Source organism: Elgaria multicarinata, chromosome 6 (assembly GCF_023053635.1).
Source record: "Elgaria multicarinata webbii isolate HBS135686 ecotype San Diego chromosome 6, rElgMul1.1.pri, whole genome shotgun sequence".
Taxonomy (NCBI): domain Eukaryota; kingdom Metazoa; phylum Chordata; class Lepidosauria; order Squamata; family Anguidae; genus Elgaria; species Elgaria multicarinata.
The window spans coordinates 21,657,066-21,672,818 of record NC_086176.1 but is presented as its reverse complement, the minus strand read 5'-3'; the positions used below and the strand labels follow the sequence as shown (position 1 = coordinate 21,672,818).

At 42.2% G+C, this 15,753-nt stretch overlaps 1 protein-coding gene across 2 annotated transcripts in view; it reads left to right on the top strand.

Moving 5' to 3' along the window:
* Positions 1-15,753, top strand: part of NRG1 (neuregulin 1) — a 612,616-nt gene that overhangs the window by 253,689 nt on the left and 343,174 nt on the right. The window lies entirely within an intron of this gene.

Here is a 15,753-nt window from a genome sequence, read left to right as displayed (position 1 = left end):
CAATCCCAGTTTGGTACTGAGCAGGAGTATTGATTTATGATGCCGCATATTCTTCCTCTGCTCTATTCTTAGCATGGGCAAAGAGATCCTGTCTTTTGAAAAGCGTGATCATCCTTAAGAAAATCCTTAAGGTCCTTACCATGAAAAGAAAGTTAAAACCCATAATACCTGGGTCATCCTTTCCATAATAAAGGTTTGCAAAGCATTCTAGTTTTGGGGGTGCTATATATATATACACACACACACACACACACACTTCTGTACACTGGAAAGGGAAGAAAGGGAGGGAAAGTCTTACCAACTTTAGGGAAAAGGCAAAACTTAGGTTTCTTCCACTGGATCCAAGAGAAAAATTCTGCCCCAGCAGCTATGGATTTCTGCACAAATGTTTTCTTCATGGCAAGGAATTCAGAGGACCACAGCCTGATCCACTGAAGTACTGGAGACCATGGGTTTGGTTGTAGATGGTTGTAGGTGAAGGACATCAGTGAATGGGGAGCCATAATTGTAGACTGGAGGGGTAATTCTAGTTTGTATGAGGGGTGAGGTGAGATGAACTATATGAGCAAACAACGATGGATGAAGATGAAGGGGGGCTAAAAGGAGAACCAAGCCAAGCAGATGCTTTATGAGCCAATTAGTGGAGAAAATAAAGATTCATGACAGTTGGCAGTGAGCATGGCATTGGGAAGGATGGGCTTTACAGAACAGGTCTATATGGATGAAAATTATATTTGAAAGCTGCGTAGACACCAGTACTGCGTGAATATGAACACAGAGCATATTCATTTAAAGGGGCTATCCAGGAATATGTGCCATACTTTCAAGACTAGGGCTGAACCAAAAATACCCCCTGGTTTTTAGAAAACATTTTTGGTAGTGCCAAAAAGACACCTCCTTTGTTTGATGATTTCCCAACATTTATTACATGTTTGCTGATGACTTTAAATTGCCTTCATTTTCAGTTGTCTTGATTAGACAGAGTATTGTGATTGGAAGCAAAGCATTGTGATGCCATCCCATTTATGATGTGATTGGGTGGCATCATGCCTGAGTCTAATCCAGGAAGGAGGAAACAGCTGTTAACACAGCAGGCATCGGGGGACGCAATGGCATCACACAGGATTTAAAAGGGAGAATATGTGTACAGTCCAAGCATTTTTTGAGGAGATGTTTCTGCCTCATCAAAACCATTAGCTGAAGTCACAAGGATTTCCCAAACTCCTTTCACGAAAGGAAATGTCTCTTTATGGGGATCAGAGGCACTCTGGGGAAATATAGAAGAGACGCTACTGTAGTGTGATGTCAATGTGAATAAATAATATGGGATTCATGGTTTATACCAACCTTCCTGAACCTGGTAGCATGCCCCCATTGGAAGAATTCCTCCTCAGAGGAAAAGCTAGAGTTCCCAGAAACTGAGGGTACCCCAGATCAGTCACTGTCACCAGTGACAGTAGGAGGAGCCTGGGCCCTTGGGGAAGATAGCTGCAGCTCCAGCTCCATAGGGTGACCATATGAAAAGGAGGACAGGGCTCCTGTATCTTTAAGAGTTGTACTGAAAAGGAAATTTCAGCAGGTGTTATTTGTATATATGGGAAACCTGGTGAAATTTCCTCTTCATCACAACAGTTAAAGGTGAAGGTGCCCTGCCCTCTTTCAAATCTGGTCACTCTAGTATAGCTCCTGCACCTTTAACTATTGTGATGAAGAGGAAATTTCACCAGGTTCTCCATGTATACAAATAACACCTGCTGAAATTCCTTTTTCTATGCAACTGTTAAGGATACAGGAGCCCTGTCCTCCTTTTCATATGGTCACCCTACATCAGGGGAAGTGGACTTTGCCCCTGGCTCCCAGGATGGTTGTTACCTCAAGTGACAGGCCAGTAGGGCTCCAGTGAGGAGAATGGGCTTGCAAAGAAGGACTCCTCAGGGGAAAGTGACTCCTCATGAGTAGGGATCAGATCAGAGCTGTAATGTACTGCAGCTGGGCTCTGGGTGGAGCTCAGCAGGCTCTGGTAACCCTTCTGTATGTGCGTACTAAGTGCTGTAACATCATTTTATCAACTCCAGTGTGTTGTTTTCTGGAGTTTACCCTGTAATTGACTATCTATGCTATTAACCTTTGGACTCCTTCTGGATTCTGTAACATATCTAACAGCCTAACTGTGTTTTGCTGTCTTAACAACTCCTGCCTGTGCTCATTGGACTAAAACTTGTGTGCTAGAACCTTTGCCTGCTTCTTTCCTTTCCTTCATGGTTAGCCCCTTTACTGAGAGTCTGCTGCAGCCAATGCAGGCCATCTGATGCCTTACAGATGGGTGGGACAGCCAGTGTCATCATGGCCATGCTGTCTGGGAATGATGTAAGTTGTAGTCCAACTCATTGGGGAAGACTGGTCTATATTTCTTAGCCTTGCTCTCTCCTCATTTTAATTTGTCTCTGAAAAAGAGCAAAATATACAGTGTATGAAGCAACATTGAGTAAACATGACTCCAGCCATTTGTCAGGTAGTTGTATGTGATGCTACAGTGTATCACCTTTTTGTGATGAACTTGAAAGTGATAAAGCTGGATGAAGTATTTCCTCTGAGTAAAGGCAACTCATTCAGGACTTACCACAAGGCTCCAGACATGGGTATCTTGCTCTAGGTAGAAACAAAAAAACAAAAACCAGTGCCTTAAAATTACCTACTAAAGCATTGCATTGGTTTTCCAGTAAATCACTGATACTAACTTTGAGTAGATTTTTGTCCTTAACTTTTCCCCTCAATTTAATGAAGAGATTTTTTGTTTCCCTGATATAGTTTGCACACTTTTACGATGCTCAATAACTGCTGATTATTTAAGTACATGATAACATCAAACGAAACCAATGTTGATGTTTGCAAGAGATGTTAAAACTCTTGTTAAAGATATAATAGCAGCATTTTTCTGTACTTCAAAATGTGGATCCTGCTTCTCTAAAGAGCTGTGGCAGTTCTTTATGCATGTGTTAGATACTCTTTCACGAAATCCCAGCTTCTTCATCTTTTTGGTATGTCTTGTTTCAGTGGGAGGTGGAGTATTAACCAGTCTTATGTTGGCTTATGGCACTTACTTGGTATGTTTCAAATCAAGCTTGGTTGTGCACCCTTCTTCACTTTGTGTTTCTTTTAAAAAGCTTGCTTCGTTTAACTCCCGATCCTGGAGGTGAGTGATAATCACTAGTATGGTTGTCTATCTTGTCTTTGTCTTAGTAACTGTTGGGTCTTGCTTGAACAAACTGCACTACAAATCTATCAGTTTAACTATAATGGCTGCTCTTTTGCTAAGGGTGTGGAGAATTCTCTTTTGGTGAACTGTCTCACAGAATTACAGTTCCCAGGATTCCCTGAGTAAAGGGAATCACTCTTAAACTTTAGTCTGTTGTTTAGATATGCCTAAATGCTGAGAGCCTTGAGTAATCTTTGCATCTATAACAACAACACCTTCTCTGCCTACATAGTGAGCATAGATATGTTTTCCTAGTTCCAGGAAATTAAAATATAGTGGAAAGGCAGGTTATTATAAAACATCTCCGTTACAGAACTGAGTTATTGCTTCTGCAGCCTTTGCTGGAAAAGGGAGAGAGAGCCATCCTCATTATCCTCTTTGTGCTGAGAACCACAGCCATTTATCAGTATGGTAGATTATCTGTACCCAATAGGTAAGCTAAGCTTTAACGGTCGTTAAAATGAGAGCTAAATCCAGGGCTATTAAGTTTAATAGCTTATGGAATAATAAGTTACACTTTGCAAAATAACAGAGGGTGGCTTATGTAGGGTTGATGGGAAAGTACACTAGACAGGGGACAGAAAGGTCTGTCTTTATTTTTAAGTTTCCCACACTATCTTTCCGTTGTCACCAAAGCTCAAGGATATGTAAAAACAAAAACTCCAACAGCCAGTGTAGTATAGTGGTTAGAGTGTTGAACTGAGACTGGGGAGATGTGGGTTCAAGTCAACCATGAAACTGATTTGGTGACTTTGGACCAGTCACTGAGGCCGTAGCTAGACCTAAGGTTTATCCCAGGATCATCTCGGGTTTGTCCCTGCCTGAGCGCTGGATGCCCTGTGTGGCACGTAGATGAACAGGTTTGACCCCAGGACAATCCTGGGATAAACCTTAGGTCTAGCTACGGCCTTTGTCTCAGCCTAACCTACCTCAAAGGGCTGTTATGATAAAATGGAGATGAGGAGCATGTCTGCCACATTAAGTTCCTTGGAAGAAAAAGCAAAAATATGAAATAAAAACCACAAAAATTGTAAAAAAATAAAAACTCTAAATTAAAACTCCGTTACAATACTGACAGGGAAACGGATAACTTGCCATTTAAAAGTTCACCAGCTAAAAATGTGGCAGAACAGTACTGTCTTGGTTTGACATCTAAAATTATGTAATGATGTCACATGGGAAGGAGTTCTAGAGAGATGGAGCCTCCACTGAGAAGGCCCTACTCCAAGTCACCATTCTTTAAATTCACTAACAATGCAGTGCTTCCAAGAGAGCCTCTCCATTTGAAAGCAGAGAGGTCCATGTGATGTTGCCTTACATATGGAGAACATTAGGAAACATTCTCCATGTTATTATTATTTATTATTATTATTTATTTATATAGCACCATCAATGTACATGGTGCTGTACAGATAACACAGTAAATAGCAAGACCCTGCCACATAGGCTTACAATCTAATAAGTTGTAGTAAACAATAAAGAGGGAAGGAGAATGCAAACAGGCACAGGGAAGTGTAAACAGGCACAGGGTAGGGCAAAACCAACAGTGTAAAGTCAGAACAAACTCAATATTTGAAGGCTATAGGGAAAAGAAAAGTTTTGAGCTGAGTCTTAAAAGCAGTGATTGAGTTTGTAGTTCTCAAGTGTTCTGGAAGAGCGTTCCAGGCGTAAGGGGCAGCAGAAGAAAAAGGACGAAGCCGAGTAAGGGAAGTGGAGGTCCTTGGGCAGGCGAGAAGCATGGCATCGGAGGAGCGGAGAGCCCGAGCGGGGCGATAGTGTGAGATGAGAGAGGAGAGATAGGCAGGAGCTAGGCAGTGAAGAGCTTTGAAGGTCAGTAGGAGAAGTTTATATTGGATTCTGGAGTGAATTGGAAGCCAATGAAGAGATTTCAGAAGTGGAGTGACATGGTCAGAGCGGCGGGCCAAGAAGATGATCTTAGCGGCAGAGTGGTGGACAGAGACCAGCGGACTGATGTGAGACGAAGGAAGGCCAGAGAGAAGAAGGTTGCAGTAGTCCAACCGAGAGATAACCAGTGCGTGAACGAGAGTCTTGGCAGAAGAGACAGACAAAAATGGTCGAATCCTGGCAATATTATACAGGAAGAAACGACAGGATTTAGCTACTGCCTCGATGTGAGGAGTAAAGGAGAGCGAGGAGTCAAATATAAAGCCAAGACTACGAGCTTCCTTGACCGGAGTAAGCGTGACATCGTTGACAGTAAGGGAGAATGAGAGGTGAGGAGAAGGTTTAGGAGGAAAAACTAGCAGTTCAGTCTTTGCCATGTTAAGTTTCAAACGACGATGAAGCAGCCAGGCTGAGATATCTGAAAGACATGCCGAGATACGATCGTGAACATCTGGAGAAAGTTCCGGAGATGAAAGATATAATTGTGTATCATCGGCATACAGGTGATATTGGAGGCCGTGAGATTGAATGAGCTTGCCCAAGGGCAGCATGTATAGAGAGAACAACAACGGGCCAAGCACCGAGCCTTGCGGAACCCCAACTGAAAGGGGAAAAGAGGAGGACGAGCTGCCGTTAGCCGACACGCTGAAAGAGCGACCCTCTAGATAGGAGGCGAACCAGTTATAGACAGTGCATTGTTTTAGAGATGTTCTCCAACATATGCTTTGCAGGACTTTAAAGATCATAAAGAGTGTCAGAACATGTATGGCACATATTCCTTTAAGCTTGCATCCTGTTTTAGGATTAGTTTTCTGTAGCACTGAGATTGTCACTGGGGCAGGATCTACACTACTGCTTTATAACAGTATTGACAACTGTTGGGGCCCAGGACACATTCCATATACCATTTTCAAACCTCTCTCAAAGTGCTATATTTTACCTGGTGTAGATCTGGCGTTGGTTTATGTCAGTTTAGCAGAACTTCATAATGTTTTGTTTTATTTAATTATCTGATGACTGAAGTAAAGGGCTGAATGATTAAAAAATATTAATACATTTTTTTGCCAGATGACCATTACCCCCCCCTTCTTATTTCTAATTATGTATTTATTCATTCATTCATTAAATGAATTACTTGATTGGACAAGAAAATCTTCTGTATATTTAAGCAGCCTGCCGCATCTTGAAGGTTCAGTCAGAACAAAACATATTAAAAACACATAATGTCATTAATAAATCTTAAGTTTTAAATTGAAACAATAATTCTATACCAGCTGTACCCGGCGTAACATACGCCATTGTAGCATATCTTAAAGTTTATTAATTAAATATCATCACGGGGGTGCGGGCTGCTTGGAGGCCGCCGATACAGCGCCATCTGGCAGACCTGGGGGATAGGGAGGTTGGGGGATGGGGAGCAGGTGTCCCCCTCTCCTCGGGGTTCCTGTCAGCCTTGGGCCACCCACCCAGCTCGCATGAGATTAGGCCGGGGCCTCGGCTCGCAGCAGGCAAGCGGCCTCCCACCTGGCCACCAAGGGCCCTGGCCGTGCCTCGCTCATGCTCCGGACTGTGGCGCTGCCCCCTTCGTGGGGGGGGAGCGAAGAGGCAGAAAGCTGGGTAGGATTACCTTGGAAAGCCCGGAGGAGTTGGGCGAGGGGCTTAGCAACCTGTATCAGCTGACGTTACACATTGTTACTGTTGCTTAGCAACCTGTATCAGCTGAAGCCTTTACAGAAACATACCTAAGCGTTTTATATATATAGATTCCAATTCTGATTCAGTTCTCTAAATGCAGGGCCTTTTGTAGTCAAAATAGCACCATACATGCAGAAGAGCTGAAGTAGGTATCAGCAGACTTAGGGGAAAATTTTAGGGGAGGCATCTGCTGATTTTTTTATGCTCATGATTGGCCGCTCTTGGATGTTTGTGGGCATTTTTCATAATACCATCAACCTCCGGGAAGTCTCCTGCCCCTTCCCCCAGTAATCTCGCTTTTAAAATGATCAGAGACAATGCACTATTTAAAATTATTTCAGTCCAGTACATGGTGCTATTTCATTTAACATTGTGGAGTATTGCCAAGAAGGGAAGTTTTCCATTACGAATCACATGACCACCATCTAAAGGAGCTGTAGTGAATGCTGAAAGACCCAAGGGAAAAAAAGCCTGGTAAGGATGTGGTTTTTTCCTTAATGTAGAGACTCCCTGAGAATGTTCAATGGGCATGGAATAGAGACTGACTACTGGTGTGGGGGGGGGGTATAAAAAGGAAAATCACTGGGGAGGGGAATGGAATTCAGTGGCGGAAACCTGTACAGAAGTATTCCACAATGTAACAAAAACTTCTTTTTAACAGTATATCTACTAATAGTAATCTCAATTCTCCAAGTGAATTCTCAATTCTTCTCTTGTATATGCTAATGACAGCCTCCAAGAGTTGTTCCTTCTGTAGCTAAAATGGGATCATCCATGCAGGAGAGGAAAGGGTAAACAAGTGTTGGTGTACCCCAAGGTTTGCAGAAGTACAAGCCATTGGGGGAATATGAAGCAAAGACAGTGGCTCTGAAATGAGGGCTGTCTTGGACAGAAAACCAGAGGGGAGGTGGAATGGAGAATTTTGTAAGAGAGCAAAATTCCAGCCAACTAGCTATTAACAGGAGCACTACACACTGCAATGTTTTGTTGCTGGTACCACTGAAATACTTACTAAAAGTAATCTTTCTTCTGTAGTAGGAGGTGTATCCCCAAATTTAATTCAGGCACAATAGCTCTGCCCCAGTTATCAGAAGGGAAACTCTGTATTTGAGATTAGAATGAGACATAGAACAGGAAATGATCTTTCTTTGTTGGGTTGGGTCCATGATTTAAAGATCAAGAACAAAGCCTTGAGTCATGGTGGATGTCAATGTGGGGAATTTGATCTTTGTGAATTCAAAAACAAACCATCCTGATCTGAACCTCCTGAACAAATGTGTGAATTGGAACTTATCTATCTTTCGCAGTTCTGAATGTGCCAGCAGTTCTTGGCTCAAAACACAAATTAAAATACATTTCAAAATGTGTATTTTGACAGAAAACAGACTTACAAACGTGCATTTTCCAAGAAAATGCATTTTAAAATACATATTTAAATGTGATTCTTGTCTGTGTGCTTCTGCTTTTTAACTGCAAGTTAATGCAGATCTGGAACAGCACAGACTTCTGTGGGAATAGATTTATGGAGAAAGTAACCCAAACCAGGAATAGACAGATTTGTCCAGCCTGGCATAGTTGCTGCTACTCCACTGGTGTTTTATGGTCAGTTGATATTTGCTGCATTAGTTCACGCTTCATGGAACAGACAACAAGGGCAGCCCCACATTGATACTAGTGCTGTGCCAAAAATATCTCGTATGAAAATTTTGACCGTTCTCATTCAATTTGATAGAAGAGAAATTGCTTTTGAAAAGAAATTCAAACGAGAAGAAATTTTGAAGAAATTTTCATGGGTTTGGTTCAGGGTTCTTGTGCTTCCCTTACTTATGAGGAGTATGTGTGAGTGTCCTGTCTTTCATTTTACAGTAATCTCACTGACAGCTCGTAGCCTCCTTGGCTTCTTGCACTCCCCCCCCCCTCCAGCAGAGAAAGACATCATGAATTAATTCCTCCCATAGGACCTTTTCAGATCGGGGAATACAGGCAGCCTGGGGAAGTGTAGAACAATGGTGAGATGTGTAATAGAAAGAAAAAATATAGCCAGCAACATCACAGTGGTCAAAAACACCAGTTACACACATTCAAAATAAATTATAAACTGCCCTAAGAATGAGTAAAGAAAAAAAAGAAAAAAAATTGAAACACCTTTCATGGGGAAAGAAAACTTTCAGGAAATTCCTGGTATTTTTTTTTTCTTACTTCCTAGAAATAAAAGGATACTATGTTTTCCTCCAAAATTTCTCTATATTTTCTTCACCATTTTTGTGGTGGCTACATTCCCTCCCTTCAATAGCTTAGAGTGATGCTCGGTATATGGGCCATTTTGGAAGGTGCAAAATGGAGGCCAGGCTGTGAACGCAGCTGGCGATGTTGCCACTTGCAGTGGCAATGCAAAAAAAAACCCACCCAAAAACCCTTAGAAAAAAAAGCTGTTCTGCAACTTTTTCTCATGCTGACCCATGAGAAATTGTTGGAGGATTTCTCCTCCCCCTGGAGAAATTCAGTGAAATTCTCTACCCACAAATGGGGTTGGGGGAGAATTTTGAGAGTCCATCTGCACCCAGCTTTAATTGATACATTAATTAATGTATCAATTAAAGAGTCCATCTGCACCCAGCTTTAATTGATACATTAATCTGTGTAGCGCAATCCTATGCATGTTTACTGAGAAAAATGACCCCTGAAATTGCTTCCAGGCAAGTGCAGCCTTACTTCATTTTCAGGTTTTTACTATTCCTTCTCACAGATAGTGTATTAGAAGTAATACTAATTTTCTTATTATGCCAACTCAAAAACAACACTAACTAAAGCTGCCAAGATCACTAAAAGCCCCTTAAATGAGCCAAAAGCCAATTCATAGTGCATGTTTACTGAGAATGTCCAGTGACGCTTACTCCCAGATAAGTGTGTATATGGCAAAGGTGGCAAATCTGGTTTGGCCCAAGGGCCCAATTCCAATTTGAGAAGAGTCTCTGGAACCATTTCCCCTGAGGCAGGTGTAATTCATACCAATTTAGACATTTTCCCACCAAGCATGCAAGCCACAGCTCAGTTCTATGCATGCCTACACAGGAGTAAGTAGTAGTTTTCAGGCACACAAGCCACAGCTCACTTCCTCACATGTTCTACTATATAGGATCCCAGCCAACAGAGCAATCTTATAAAGATAAGAGAGGGATAATCTTTGGCAGAAAAACTGTCACTTCCTAATCCTACTGGGTTTGCACCGGCCAGAGTGAAATGTGATGGTGTCTTTTTTCCTCTCTTTTTTTTCTGGGGTGGGGGGGGGTCACCCTTTTTTCTTCTTCTTTTTTTCCTTTTTAAAAAGTTCCCTTATCATTTTCAATGGGAAAGCAAACAACTATGCTAGTTCCCCAACAACATATGCACATACCATTCCAAGAGCTTGTCCAGGGAATGAGGGGGATGTTGGACCAGTGTGGTTAGAATACTGGGGTGGGGCTCAGGAGATCTGGGCTCTGGTCCACACTCAGCCATGGAGCTCACCAGGTGACTTCGGGCCAGTCAGTTACTCTCAGCCTGACTTACCTCACAGGATTGTCATGAGGACAGAATGGAGAGGAGGGGGACCATGTAAGCTGCCTTGGGCTCCTTGCAAGAGGGGGGAGAAAGCAGGATATAAATGTAATAATTATTATTTGGACCCAACGAATCCAAAGCCTCCCCCAATCCGCTCATGACTCACCCAATTTTTGCCCCTACTGCCCTTGGAGCAGCAATGGCGGAGCAACAATTATTTATTACATTACATTTATATCCCGCCTTTTTTCCTCCGAGGAACCCAAGGCGGCGTACATAATCCTCCTCCTCTCCATGTTAGAATCTTCTGCCAGAGCAATGAGGTGACCTCAGGAAGTGAACCTCCTTTTCCATTTATTTATTTATTTATTACATTTCTATACCACCCAATAGCCGGAGCTCTCTTTCCACCTGTGGATCTCCCTGTCTGCCTGCAGAGCCAAAAGTCCACAACATAATGCAGGTGTTAGGAATCATTGAGTAATCATTGTATACATTACTTTAATTTTTAATTAAAAAAACAATAGTGAATCTTTCATTTGTTACTTAAAATATTATTATTAAATTTTGGTCCTTATCTAAATACCTACATAAGTACTTACTTATAGATATCATATACTTTGGATTTTATGTTTTTAGACTGTTTTGTCAGTGGCCTTTTTTTTAATGGAACAGCAGGATATAAATCTCTTAAATTGGGCTTCTACATGAGGGTCCCAGTGGTTTCCATAAGAGCTTGTTGACAATCTAGGGGCTCATCTACACCAAGAAGGATATTCCACCATGAAAGTGGTATGAAAGCGGTATATAAATGGCAGGAGCCACACTACTACTTTATAGCGGTATTGAAGTACACTGCAGGATCTACACTACTGCTTTATAGTGGTACTGAAGTACACCACAACTGTTGGGGCCCATTGACACATCTACACCAAGCAGGATAGAACACTATGAAAGTGGTATGAAAGCGGTATATGGTATGTGTCATGGTCCCCAACAGTTGTCAGTGCACTTTAATACCGCTATAAAGCAGTAGTGTGGCTCCTGCCTTTTATATACCACTTCCATCGTGGAATATCCTGCTTGGTGTAGATAAGCCCCATGTTAAACCAATTTCTGAATTCCTTCCCCCACCCACTTTGTATAGTGATGTAACTTTACTTCTATGTAAAGCTAAAACTGGGAATATGCTGGAGGGGGAAAGTGGCCAAAATCACCTCCCCAGTTTTCTACCTCTGCTCAGGGAGTGCTCCCACTGGATCCACACTGGATCCAAACCATAGTCTATTTCAACATAGCTTAAAAAAGAAATAGGGGAAAGGATCCCTCCCTGGAAACTCCATCAGTTCAAAATGTATCGCATACACATGCAACTATGTATGTCACAGGCTCTCTCAAGATTACATTCAGCCCCTCTATCTACTGACCCCATGTGGAACTCTATTACAAATACTCTGATTATATGCACTTTGTGATAAGAGGAAGAATCATGTTGTACAAAGACAGATGTAGAGAAAGGTTTGGTATTATTCCCCTATCTTCTTTTGTTCTCATTTTGGTGGTGGTCAGTAGGGATCACTGCAAAAGGGCTATCTATTTCTGTTGTCACATTCTTTATTCTTAACCTACATATGGCACACTGGTTTATCTTAATCTCGTTTTCAGTCTCATTCAGGGTCGCTTTTCTCTGCAGTCTTTACTTCTCTTTCTCACCATTTTTAATTCTGGATTCTGCCCTCCTTTATACTTTCTAAATATTAAAAATGCCTTCATTATTGTCCCAGCTGTAAACCATGTTGCTGGCTCTTTCAGGTTTCTAGTCCAGTGGATGAGAACAGATTTTGTACCTACTTGATAATCCTGTGGAAACGAGAATATTTGAAAAGAGAATCGCTCGCTGTATCATTATGATTAATTTTTGCCTTCCTGTGTAGCAGGCATTCACGGGAATCATCTGGAACGGTTTGTTTTGAAGCAGCTTTTGGAACATTGGGGCCTGGATTATTTCAAATTGATCTCCGCAGTGGCACATTTTATTAGCCTTAGTAGCTGTGTTGTGCTACAATCCGGTATCCCTTAAGAGGGAGATAGGCAATCTGCTGCCCTCAGCGTGATTCCTAAAGCCCTCTGCAAATGATCAGTTCAAACTTCGGCAGGCAATCAATTCAGAGAAATCTAATCCTCCGCAGGCAGCCCATTGAGTGGGGAGAAAGAGGGATGGGGTAACTGAAAGAGAGAGGAGATGGGGAATGGCAGAGAGAAAGAGAGAGAGAAGAGATGTCTGGCCAACTTTTGCCTCTGAACCTGCCCACCACTGGGTTTGGCTCCACCAACCACAGACATGGAGTCCCCCGTTCCCCACCAGATTATACTGCGGAATTACAGCCCTCAAAAGGGAATAAAAGGTCCCCAACTTGTTATCACACAGGAATGTTGGGGTATAAGATTTGCAATATGCACACCCATAGGTCTCCAGCTAAGAGGAGTGTTAGGTGGTGCACTAGGATAAAAAGTCATTGAAGCCAAACTGGGTAGTATTACCTAATGGTTGGAGGGATAGGAATTCTCAGAATGCAGAGTCCCTTTTCCGGTGGTAGGAAATAATCTTCCACTAGTGGTAGATCTCTCTCTGAGTACACTAAGTGTGGTATTTTCCAAGGCAAATAAAGGACAAAGATAGCTATACTGGCTTCAAGGTTATAGAATAGAAGATTACCACCTTGGTTACTTATGAACAAGTCCCATGGATTGCAATGCAATTTACATCCAAATAAACACATGCAGCGTAAGGCTGCAATCCTCAACACACGTACCTCACCTGAGGGTAAATCCCATTGAACTCAATGGGACCTACTTTTGAGTAGCATGAATAGGATTGCACAGTTAGTGGATTTGTAATCCCTTTGGGTAGGCTGCTAAATCTGCTAACAACTGGTGATGCAAACCTGCACATGGTATGTAGGGAGAAGGTGGTCTGGAAGGGCTCACATGTGGGCCCAATAACACACACCCTTCTCTTCCCTTTGTGCCTTCCCACTATGCCACTCGGCCACATCTAGGTGGGATCCTCCTGCTCAGGCATCCCTGTGGCTGCTCTTCTTCATGGCTCTCAACTCTCGCTTTTGTGAGTAGCCTGTATGCCAGAGGTCTGGGGAACAGCAAGCTTGACACTACGGCAAGGGCCTTGAACAGACAGGATATTCCACTATGAAAGTGGTATATAAAAGGCAGGAGCCACACTACTGCTTTATAGCGGTACTGAAGTGCAGTGCGAGATCTACACTACCGAAGTGTACTGACAACTGTCGGGGCCCATGGCACATCTACACCAAACAGGATATAACACTATGAAAGTGGTATCAAAGCGGTATATGGTCTGTGTCAATGGGCCCCAACAGTTGACAGTGCACTTCAATACCGCTATAAAGCAGTCGTGTGGCTCCTGCCTTTTATATACCGCTTTCGTAGTGGAATATCCTGCTTGGTGTAGATGATCCCCTTGACTTTGTTTGCATTCACAAGCTGAGCTGCAGGCTCCCCACCAGAACTCATGGATTCCCAGCCACAGCTGTTTGCTGTGTACAAGTCTCTCCTTCTCACCTCTTGGGACCTGGGAGAGAGAAGGGGAGACTTGTGTACAGCAGCCAGCAATGGCAATGCTGGAAGTCCAGGGGCCAGCCCAACTTGACTTATATTGAGTCAGGCCAGCTTGCAGACAAGTGAGCCAGAGTCAGGGGTTGAGTTGCCAAAAGCTCAGCAAACGTGACCCACCACCACCATCGAGATGGATTCCTCCACTATCCCTAGACAGAGCGAGCAGTTAATGCTCCTACCTTCTTGCTTGATGGCTCTGTGAAGGTGGTAGCAGTAATGAGAAGGAGCAATAACAAGAGTTGGAGCTTTATCACACCCGCGTTATACTTTGCAATTACTGCGAATTGTGTGCAAAGGACTCTGAAGTTTTCCAGTTTATAATCTGCTTTTATTGTGAAGTACTCTGAAGTTTTCCAGTTTATAATCTGCTTTTATTGTGAAGTACTCTGAAGTTTTCCAGTTTATAATCTGCTTTGACTGTGAAGTACTCCCATGCATCCTGCTTTAATTGTGCTATAAAGGGGAAAGAATCGAGGTATTTTGCTACTAGTTTTCGAGTGAATCATTTGTTGTTTTCCGAGTGGCCACTGGGGCATAGGAGCAGGATTTGATATGTTTTTTTAAAAAATAAACAAATCCTTCATCTGCGTAAGCCTTAAAAATAAAGACATCAAAATTAGCACAGTAATAGATATTAAGGAGAGCTTTAAGCATACCAAATTTGAATTGGATTGGGTGATCCGTTGATTTTTTATGTGTTTTTTTTTACATTTCCCCCCTTAAACCCTTTGCAAAGGATGTTAGGAGCACTGCCGCCCGGGGTGTGATTTAGCAACAACAAGGATGCCAGTTTAGCGCTGTAAGGGATAATTCAAGGGAAACAGGTACATGGGATGAAGCTATTAGTGACAAGGATGGTGAGAAGATAGATTCAGTAACGCAGGAGGCCCTTTGAAGATGTCTGGCCCAAGGTCTCTCAAAAACTTCAAGCTGGCACTGTTCTCAGCTGGCCCTGCCTTCACTTAATAAAATTATCTCCCACCAATTAAAATACTAGTGCTTAGCATTATCACATACATTAGCTAGTTGTAATCTTTCTAACATGGGTACATCAGTATTCTTTCCCCCAATGTTGCAGATGGGTAACTATAGTTAGGGTTGCCCGGGGACAAACAGACATTATGTAGCTATCAGCTACATCCTTTTTTGTTTTCATTTTTACTCTGGAAGTGGCACTTGTGTGGGGGGGGGCTGATCTGAATTATGACTTTAGCATAGGGGTAGAGGGTTTATTCCAATTAAAGTGTGTGTCTCTAGTCAATATTTAGAACTTGAAAATATAGTGGGGGCAAGGGGGAGTGCAGGATATGTTATGAAATTTAATACAATACAAATGCATATTTAATGAATGACAAAATAAACACTGTTCTTGCCAGTCTTAACTCCCCGTAGAAGAGATTTTTGTGATGAAAGTATTGGAATTGCCAACAGAAACTTGAAGACGGTTCACTTTGAAAACATGGAATAATTACGTTCCCTTTAAAAGAGACACAATATCAGAGGCTAGTTCTAAAGAAAGTTTCTTGCTAGAAAAAAAAAAAAAAGGTTCGTTCTCATCTTCTATAATAAAATTTGTCCAAACTGCACTGCAGAGCATCTGCTATAATTTAGTCATCTTTTCTATTGGCCTTAATTGGGCATCATCACATTACCTAATAACTTTTAATTAATTAAAATTATGTTGACATTCCAAAAGAGAGCTG